We start from the raw sequence: 9,776 nt of genomic DNA, 5'->3' as shown, positions 1-9,776 counted from the left end.
TCAAATTTTGGCGGTGCTGCTGGGGAATACGGTTTTGAAATTAATAAATAGTGTTTGCTTTGATTGAAGTCTTTTGCTTATTCCATCACACCTTGTTTGCTACTCTGTGTAAACCAGGTGAACATGAATCAAAATCAGCAAAATCAACATGCTGGTAACCAGGGGAATCGGTTGAACAATCAAGTGAATGAATCAGATGATGAGAATATTTTCGTTGATCTTGTTCCAGAGGAGGACTATGCATCTGCTATTGTTCAGCCTCGAGTTGGAGCTGCTACTGTGAAAATTGACTCCTCTCTATACCTGTTGTTGAAACTTGAGGGATACTTTCGGAACTCTACCTAGAATGACCCTCAACGTCATTTGCAGAATTTTGTGGATGTGTGTGCTAATCACATCCAGACAACGTTCCACAAGATGCTATTTGGTTGAGGTTATTCAAATATTCCTTAGCTGGAGAGGCAAGAACATGGTTTGAGAAGCTGCCCCGAAATTCTATTACTTCATGGGCAGAGATAGTGACTGCTTTTCTCACAAAGTGGTACCCCCCTAGTAAGAAGGCTAAAATTCATGACAAGATATATGAATTTAAGTAGGGACCGGGGGAACAACTATATGAAGCCTGGGAGAGATTCAAGGAGTATTTGCAGAAGAGCCCGAATCATGGTTTTTCAGATCAAATATTAATGGAGAAATTCTACCGAGGGCTAGATCCAGTGATGCGGTCAGTTGCTAATAATGCAGTTGATGGCTGTTTCATGAACAAAACTTATCGACGAGTAACCACCATACTTAACAAGCTGACGACTCATAATCAGGATTGGCACTCAAACAATGCTGATGTGGTACCGTATGGTAGTGCTATGATCCAGAATATAGTGAAGGAGAATCAAGACACCCAACAAACATTGGAAAAACTTGCAACGAATATTTCCTTGCTAACGAAGAAGTTTGATGAATCCCAAATCAAGAAGGTAAATGTTTGTGAGGATGATACAGTTTTGCCAAAAGGGATGTACCATACTCAAGATGGTCCATTCCATGATGGGCCACCTATGCAGGTTGGAGATGCTAATTATGTTAATAACTCTCAAGGGGGTTACCAAAGACAGAATTACCAAGGTGGTTATCAGAATCAGAATCAATGGAGACCTCAGCAAGGTCAAGGTGCTTATAACAACTCTGGGAACTACAACAATAATTATGGTGGTCCGAACCAAGGGAGCTACAACAACAGCAACAATTTCGGGAACAAGAGTTCCAATCCTTATATGCCACCGAAAGGGCAGTCAACAAAGCAAGGTAGTTCGAAGGTTGAATCAATGCTTGAGAAGATTCTGGCAAATAAACCTAAGTCTGAAAGGACTTTAGCTGGGCTGACAGAAACAGTGGGTTCCCATACAGTGGCTATTCAGAAGCTTGAGTCATAGATGAGGGATATTTCTAGAGAGCAGCACCCTCCTAAAAAGGGAGGACTTCCGAGTGATACTATTCTAAATCCCAAGATTGGGGGAGGCGGTGTAGACCATGTGTTTGCCATCACTACTAGGAGTGGTAAAACACTCCAGGGGACTGCTGAGAAGGTGATTAATCTTGCGCCGATAGATGAAGAGGATGAGGTGCAGTCTGAATCACCCATTATTGCTGATGAGAATCATACTAACAAGAAGGTTGCTGATATTCCAGAGATGGTGAAAGAAGCTGATAACACAAGCAAGCAGGCTGTAAAAGGGGCTCTCTGCCCTTTGATGCAACTTTTCAAATCTAAACCTCATTTTCCTCAGAGGTTGATAAAGAAGAAGGAAGATGCTAAGTTCGAGAAGTTTTATGATCAGTTGAAGCAGTTATCTCTGAATTTTCCCTTCTTGGAAGCTGTCAAGTAGATGCCCGGTTTTGCTAAATATTTGAAGGATCTGCTGACCAAGAATAAAACGATGCAACATGAAACCGTGAGTTTGACTCACACTGTGAGTTCCATCATTTCAACTACAACCGTTCAGAAAAAGGGAGATCCTGGGGCGTTCACCATTCCTTGTTCTATAGGGCACCATGATTTTGCTCGTGCTTTGTGTGATAATGGGGCAAGTATTAATTTGATGCCCCTTGCTATATATAAACAATCAGGTTTGGGGATGCCAAGGCCGACTACTATGAGATTGCAAATGGCTGATAGATCTATCAAAAGACCTGTTGGGGTGTGTTACACCTCGAAATTTTTCCGTTGGTACGCAAGTAAATGGACTAATGATGTGTGCGAGGAGTGCGAGTGTATAATGTTTCATGGGAAATGTATGTGAAGGGATGTGGATGATTAGAATGAAAAGTCGAGAAATGAGAAAAAAATTGAAAGTTGGCAAAACTGCCCAGTGGTCGTATAGTGCAAAATACGGACCGTATAGTGCAAAATACGGACCGTAAAGTGCAATACGGTCCGTAAACTTGAAGTCGTAAACTGGCATGCCCAACTTCAACTTTCTGCCAGCTGAGGAAAAGATATAATACGACCTGATGGACGGACCGTAAAGTGATTTACGGCCCGTAAACCATGGTCGTAAATCCCATGCATGCAGGCCAAAGTCTCTGGTCCTGCTTAAGCTTAAAGATGACCACGAAGGATGGTCCGTAAAGTGGAATACGGACCGTAAACCTCCATGGACGACCACTGTTCACCCAGCACAGATTTTCCAATTCATTAAATATGAAGATCAAGACTTATTTTATTTCATTACAACATTACACCACTTCTCTCTCGAACTTCTCTCTACATTTATTATATGAGTTTTCAAGGATTATAAGCCATCAATAACATTAAGACAAGTGAATCAAGGATAAGGGAATCATCAAGGATCATCCAAGTCAAGGAATCCAAATGGAGAAAAACTAGGGTTTTGCTCAAAGAAGAGTATTACCAACCAAAGCTTGTTCCTACAACTTCTAAGGTAAGATTCATGATTTTTACAAGATGCTTAAGGTATTGGAGAATTAAAATACATGGATTGTAGAAAATGTGGTCAACTAGGTCATGAATGATGAATAGTGACATTTTGAGAAATAGTTTGAATTGAGATATGAATGTTGTTGTGTTGTGATATGAATGTGTTATAAATGGTATTAAGATCATGAACTAAACACTTTAGACGAATGGACGAAGATGGGTGTTATGACCATGAATGTGGGTGGATTAGAGGCAAATTGAGGAATCTAGATAATGTGGATAATGTGAATGACTAATGGCCATTGTTATGATATTAATGAAGGTGTAAACGCCAGCATTGGAAGGGAACGTGCAAGTGTAGAATAGTTCGACGGAAAGGTATGTAAGGCTAACCCTTCTTTCATAAGGCATGGTTCTTGGCCAAATTCCTAAATTCCTCTATATGAGTATGTTGTCTTCACATGGTTGACATTCCGAGCTCATAGGCTCACGACCCTTGATATGTACTATGATTATACTACGTTCCTCGTATGACGAGTAAGTCTATCATGTAAATGTAACGATAATGATGAGGATAGTAATGATGATGAGAGTAAAATGAGACTAGAGATGCTTACGAGATATGATATATGTATATGTGTGCCTATGAAGGGCTATGATAAGACCCCGAGCTTATGATGCCGGGTAAGACTATATGTATATAACTATGTATAAAGTATGTGTATGATTACGTAACGCGCGCGCACTTCTGCAGAAGGTACGGATAACCCTGATGCCTTGGTAGGGCCAGGTATGTATGATCTTGAGCCTTGGTTGGCTAAGTATGTATGAAACACCGATCCTATGAGGTCGGGTATGCTATGTAAATGCTATGTATGTATATAAGTGTATGGCTATGTATATAATATGAATCTGAATGTGATAAGACTATGTATAAGAATACGAATAAGGACATGTATACGAATATGACCACAAGTATGGTACGAGTATTATTATGGGATACGAACGACGACGTATGCAAGTAAGCGACATGATGATGATGATATTACTGTCTCCCCTCCTATGCTATCTTCATATGATATCTATTATGCTTCTATATTGATGTTGATCATGCTTTACATACTCAGTACATTCTTCGTACTGACGTCCTTTTGTTTGTGGACGCTGCGTCATGCCCGCAGGTGCACAGGGAGACAGATTTGATCCTTAGCTGCCTATTCGGAGATTACATAGAGAGCTCCATTTCCTTCGGAGCCATATCTTTTGGGTACTCATTCTTTTGTGTATATAATTATGGGCGTAGCGGGGTCCTGTCCCGCTAATGTGATATGTTATACTCTTAGAGGCTCGTAGACATGTGTGTATGTGGGTAGATGTGTTTGTCCTTGTCGGCCTATGTTTTGTATATCATTTTGTCGGCCACGTTGGCCCATGTATATTGATGTGGCATAAATGCCTATGATGATATAAATGTGCGGTTGTCCATATGGGACTATTCGACGAATGGATGGAAATGCATGTATAATTATGTGGCTCACCTAGGTGTAAGTATAAGAGTAAGCTAAGAGGGTGCTCGGGTGGGTTAGCACCGGGTGCTCGTCGCGGCCCCGAGTCGGGTCGTGACAAAAAGTGGTATCAGAGCAGTTCAGTCCTAGGATGTGTCTACGAGCCGTGTCTAGTAGAGTCTTGGTTATGAGTGTGTTGCGCACCACACTTATAAACGAGAAGCTGCGGACATTTTAGGAATATATGACCTTCTTTCTTCATAAGGTCGTGCGATAGAGCTATGATGTAAGAAATTCTTGTTCCTAAATCGTGTGTTGTGTATTTCAGAGATGCCTAAAAAGAAAAAGGCTACAGCAGCCCAAAAGGGCAAGACGGTGGAAGAAAAGCGGGCTGAAAGAGCACCGCCACCGGTAGTAGAGGAAGATGAGTCCCAGAGTGCGGCTCAATCTCAGTCCTCCCAGACAGTGCCTATTACCGAGGAACACGTGGGAGCCTCAGCCCCAGCTCCAGCTCCTCCACCGAATGCTTCGGGCCAAGACGTGAGAGAGGCCATTAATTTGTTGACTCAGTTGGTTGCGGCCCAGACTCAGAGGCCAAGCGCATGGCAAGGTGACAGTGCTGTTAGTGCAAGGGCCCGTGACTTCATTGCTTTGAAACCCCCGGAATTCTTTGGGTCGAAACCGGAGGAGGATCCCCAGGACTTTATTGATGGTACGCTAAGGACGCTCCGGTTGATACATGCTTCAGACACTGAGTCGGTAGAGCTAGCGTCCTATAGATTGAGAGATATCTCGATCCAGTGGTATACAGTATGGATGGCTTCGCGGGGAGCCAATGCACCTCCGCCGGTATGGCAAGAGTTTGTCGATGCTTTTCTCCGTCACTACATGCCTCCAGAAGTTTGGCGAGCTAGGGCCGATAAATTCTTGAATCTAAGGCAAGGTAGCATGAGTGCTACAGAGTATAGTCTCCGTTTCAATTCCTTGGCTAGGTATGCTTCGGCCATGGTAGCGGATATGGGCGATCGGGTGCACCGGTTTGTGAAAGGCCTAGGGACACACTTGATGGATAAATGCTTAACTGCGTCCCTTCAGGATGGCATGGATATTGCACGTATTCAGGCACATGCTCAGGAATTAGAGGAACACCAACAGCAGCGGAGAAATGAACGTGAGCAGGATAGGGGCCATAACAAGAGGGCCAGACCTTCGGGTTCGAGGAGCGAGTCCAGGGGCGGACACAGACAACAGTTTCCCAGCCATTCAGGCTATTCTATGACCAGTACACCTCCACAGTTCACGGGGCAGAGATTTGACTGATCTACTCGTTCCGAGCCGAGTCAGGGTTATTCGGGGTCTCAGTTTAGAGGTGATTCAGGCCAGCCAAGGCCACCCGTACCACGATGTTCTCAGTGTGGAAAGTTGCATTGGGGTCAGTGCCGATCAGGTTCAGACACTTGCTATTCATGTGGTCGGCCAGGCCATATTATGCGTGATTGCCCCTCAGTACATGGTAGAGGTAGGACCCAGCCATCAGGGTCGGTAGTCGGATCTTCGGCATCTGTACGCCCTACGGGGCCAGGTTCACATGCGCCAGTCGGCCATGGTAGAGGTAGAGGCAGAGCTCCCAGTACTAGCGGTCCTCAGCACCGTATTTATGCTTTGGCTGGACGCCAAGATCTTGAGTCTTCTCCTGATATGGTCACAGGTATATTATCGGTATTCTCTCATGATGTATATGCTTTGATTGATCCGGGCTCCAGATTATCATATGTTACTCCATATATTGCGGGTCGATTTATAATTGAGCCGGAGTCTATCAAACCTTTTGAGGTGTCTACACCCGTGGGTGAATCGGTAATAGCTAGCCGAGCATATAGGAATTGTGTGATTGTGATTTGTGATCGTCGTACCATGATTGATTTGCATGAGCTAGAAATGGTAGATTCTAACGTTATTATGGGCATGGATTGGTTGGCTTCTTGTTATGCCAATGTTGATTGCCGAATGAAGATGGTTCGTTTCCAGTTTCCGGGAGAACCAGTCTTAGAATGGAAAGGCAATGCGGCATCACCAAAAGGTAGGTTTATTTCCTATCTAAAGGCAAGGAAAATGATCACGAAAGGGTGCATTTATCACCTAGTACGAGTTCAAGATGTAGAAGTTGAGTCGACGACTCTTCAGTCAGTTCCGGTAGTGAACGAATTTCCGGATGTGTTCCCAGAAGAGCTTCCAGGCCTTCCTCCCGAGCGAGAGATCGATTTTGCGATTGATGTGTTGCCACACACTAAACCCATATCTATTCCTCCCTATAGGATGGCACCCGCAGAGTTGAAAGAGTTGAAGGAGCAATTAAAAGACTTGCTTGAAAAAGGCTTCATTACGCCTAGTTCATCCCCGTGGGGAGCACCCGTATTGTTCATCCGGAAGAAGGAAGGCTCTTTGAGAATGTGCATTGATTATCGGCAATTGAATAAAGTGACAATTAAGAACAAGTATCCCCTCCCGAGGATTGATGATTTATTTGATCAATTGCAAGGTGCCACATGGTTTTCAAAGATTGATTTGAGGTCCGGGTATCACCAAGTAAGAGTTAGGGAGAAAGATATCCCTAAGACAGCTTTCAAAACAAGATATGGCCATTTCGAGTTCCGAGTAATGTCGTTTGGGCTAACTAATGCACCGGCAGTGTTTATGGACTTAATGAACAATGTATTCAGGCCTTTTCTGGATATATTCGTGATTGTATTCATCGATGATATCCTGGTGTATTCTAGATCCGAGGCAGAACATGCGGATCACTTGCGTATTGTCCTTGGAGTTCTTCGAACCCGAGAGTTATTCGCGAAGTTTTCCAAATGCGAGTTTTGGTTGAACTCAGTGGCATTTCTGGGCCACATTGTTGCAGCTGACGGTATTCGAGTGGATAGCCAAAAGATTGAGGCAGTGAAGACTTGGCCAAGGCCCACGACCCCTACGGAGGTTCGTAGCTTTGGGGTTTAGCAGGTTATTACAGAAGATTTGTTGAGGATTTCTCTTCTATTTCTGCACCGCTCACCAAGTTGACTCAGAAGTCAGCTAAGTTTCAATGGACAGATGCTTGCGTGCGTAGTTTCCAAGAGTTGAAGGACCGACTGACTTCAGCCCCAGTCTTGACACTTCCAGAGGGATTGGAAGGATATGTTATTTATTATGATGCTTCAGGCGTCGGGCTAGGCTGTGTATTGATGCAAAATGGTAAGGTGATTACGTATGCTTCTAGACAATTACGGAAACATGAGCAGAATTATCCTACCCATGACTTAGAATTGGCCGCGGTGGTCCATGCTTTAAAGATATGGAGACATTACTTATATGGTGTCCACGTGGATATTTATACAGATCATAAGAGTCTCCAGTACATCTTCAAGCAGAAAGAGTTGAATTTGCGGCAACGACGATGGATAGAGTTGCTAAAAGACTATGATGTCGAAATCCTGTACCACCCCAGAAAGGCAAATGTTGTGGCTGATGCTCTTAGCCGTAGGTCGATGGGAAGTCTAAGTGATGTATGACCAGAAAAGAAAGAGATGGCCCGTGATCTTCAGCAGTTAGCTAGCCTAGGAGTCCGAGTGGTGGACTCCGGTAGCAGTGGAGCTATTATTCAGAATTCAGCAGTTTCATCGTTAGTAGCGGAAGTAGAAGAGCTACAATATGAGGATCCCATGCTAATGCAGTACAGAGATACACTCCCTCAGAAGGAGGGGTCATCATTTAACATTTCGGAAGACGGAGTTCTCCGATGTCGAGGCAGGTTATGTGTTCCCGATGTGGCAGGTCTACGCCATCAGATTTTGAGAGAAGCTCATTGTTCCCGTTACTCCGTTCACCCCGGAGCGACGAAAATGTATCATGATCTTAAGACTATATATTGGTGGAATGGGATGAAGAAAGACGTAGCAGAATTCGTAGCTCAGTGTCCTAATTGCCAACAAGTGAAGATAGAACACCAAAAGTCGGGTGGCTTATTGCAAGCTATAGAAATCCCAACTTGGAAGTGGGAAGTGATTAATATGGATTTCATTACAGGGTTACCCCGTTCTCGACGTAAATATGATTCGATACGGGTGATCGTGGATAGGCTCACAAAGTCAGCGCATTTCTTACCGGTCAGAACGACCTATATGGCAGAAGATTATGCCAAGCTTTATCTTAAAGAGATAGTGAGACTCCATGGCGTTTCGGTATCTATTATCTCTGATAGAGGGACTCAGTTTACAGCCAAGTTTTGGGGGTCTTTCCAAGAAGGTTCAGGGACCCAAGTGCGCCTTAGCACGGCATTTCACCCCCAGACTGATGGGCAAGCTGAACGTACTATTCAGACTCTTGAAGATATGTTACGGGCATGTATGCTAGATTTTGGAGGAAATTGGGATGACCATTTGCCACTCAATGAGTTTGCTTACAATAACAGTTATCATTCTAGCATTCAAATGGCACCGTATGAGGCTCTATATGGGCGAAAGTGTAGATCCCCAGTTGGGTGGTTTGAAACCGGAGAAGCTAAGTTGATAGGGCCAGACTTGGTCCAGCAAGCAATAGAGAAAGTTAAGCTCATACAAGATCGGCTGCTAGCGGCTCAAAGTCATCAAAAGTCCTATGCGGATAATCGTCGAAGAGACTTAGAGTTCGAAGTGAAAGATTGGGTATTCTTGAAAGTGTCGCCGATGAAGGGCGTGATGAGATTTGGCAAAAAGGGGAAGTTCAGTCCCCGGTATATTGGGCCATACGAAATTGTGCGCAAAATAGGCAAAGTGGCCTATGAGCTAGATCTACCTCCAGATTTGGAGTCAGTCCATCCAGTATTTCATGTCTCGATGCTTCGGAAGTGTGTTGGAGATCCTACGAGGATCGTCCCAGTGAATGATATTCAAGTGACAGAAAAGTTAACTTATGATGAAATACCCATTGCCATATTAGATAGGCTAGGCAAGTACGGAGGCTTAGAAACAAAGAAGTGGCCTCAATTAAAGTTCTATGGAGAAATGACATGGGAAGCAGAAGAGAATATGCGATCCAAATACCCACATTTATTTCAGCCCTTGGAAGAAGTCCAAGATGAGACGTCAAAATCATAAGGTATGCATGTTTTCCCTTTTTTACGGTCAGGGCGTGTGTGGCCAAATTTCTAGTGCTGTTGTATTATTGCCCTGTGAGGCATTGTTGTTGTGGGTTGTTGTGACAGGGTGGTAGTGCCACATTACAGAGGAAACTCTGGCAAAATTTTTATAGAATTCCTCAAGCCTTTAACATTCGAGGACGAATGTTCCTAAGGGGGGTAGAATGTTACACCTCGG

General features: G+C 43.9%; 1 non-coding gene across 1 annotated transcript; it reads right to left on the bottom strand.

Moving 5' to 3' along the window:
• Positions 1-564: 564 nt before the first annotated feature.
• Positions 565-670, bottom strand: LOC132620609 (small nucleolar RNA R71). The gene has a single exon (XR_009575049.1). It is a non-coding gene; the product is annotated as a small nucleolar RNA R71 (small nucleolar RNA).
• Positions 671-9,776: the final 9,106 nt, after the last annotated feature.

The sequence above is a fragment of the Lycium barbarum genome, chromosome 11, assembly GCF_019175385.1.
Source record: "Lycium barbarum isolate Lr01 chromosome 11, ASM1917538v2, whole genome shotgun sequence".
Taxonomy (NCBI): domain Eukaryota; kingdom Viridiplantae; phylum Streptophyta; class Magnoliopsida; order Solanales; family Solanaceae; genus Lycium; species Lycium barbarum.
The sequence above is the reverse complement of the archived record's forward strand: the minus strand, read 5'-3'. Positions and strand labels throughout refer to the sequence as shown.